The sequence below is a fragment of the Octopus bimaculoides genome, chromosome 11 (assembly GCF_001194135.2).
Source record: "Octopus bimaculoides isolate UCB-OBI-ISO-001 chromosome 11, ASM119413v2, whole genome shotgun sequence".
NCBI lineage: Eukaryota > Metazoa > Mollusca > Cephalopoda > Octopoda > Octopodidae > Octopus > Octopus bimaculoides.
In genome coordinates this window covers 55,303,399-55,304,305 of record NC_068991.1, presented here as the reverse complement: position 1 = coordinate 55,304,305, position 907 = coordinate 55,303,399, and positions in this window count along the sequence as shown.

The window sequence follows — 907 nt, the reverse complement described above, 5'->3', positions numbered from 1 at the left end:
TATATATATATATAATTCTTTTATTTGCTTCAGTCATGCTGGAGCACCGCCTTTAGTCGAACAAATCGATCCCAAGATTTAATCTTTGTAAGCCTGTTACTTATTCTTTTGGTCTCTTTTGCCAAACCACGAATGTTAAAGGGACATAAACACACCGACATCAGTTGTCAAGTGATGGTGGAGGATGAACTCAGACACACACACACACACACACACATACATATAAATATACAACGGGCTTCTATTAGTTTCCATCTATCAAATCCATTTACAAGGCAAAATCTACAGTTGAAGACACTTGCCCAAGGTGCCATGCAGTAGGACCGAACCCGAAACTATGTGGTCGGGAAGCAAGCTTCTTACCACAAAGCCATGCCTATGTCTACATATATATATATATATATATATATATACATATATATATATATATTATATATATATATATAGATAGATAGATAGATAGATAGATAGATAGATAGATAGATAGATAGATAGATAGATAGATCTATAATCAATTATATTTATATGTGTATATATTTATTTGTCCTTGCATATTCTTAACATTCATATATATTTTTATATTTCTATAACTCTATATTTTGAATATATTAATATATGTTTTAGACAATTCCCTTTATTAAATCTGTATATGTATACACCCATCATTGTCTGCCTGAGGTGAACTTCTTCCTTGTATCTCCTGAATTAATATATATGTGTGTGTGTGTGTGTGTGTGTGTGTCTGTGTGTGTGTGTGTGTATGTGTGTGTGCGTGTGTGTGTATGTGTGTGTGTATGTGTGTGTGTGTATGTTTGTGTGTGTGTGTATATATATATATAAATATACATATATATAGATAGATATATATACATATATATATACATAGATATATATATACATATATATA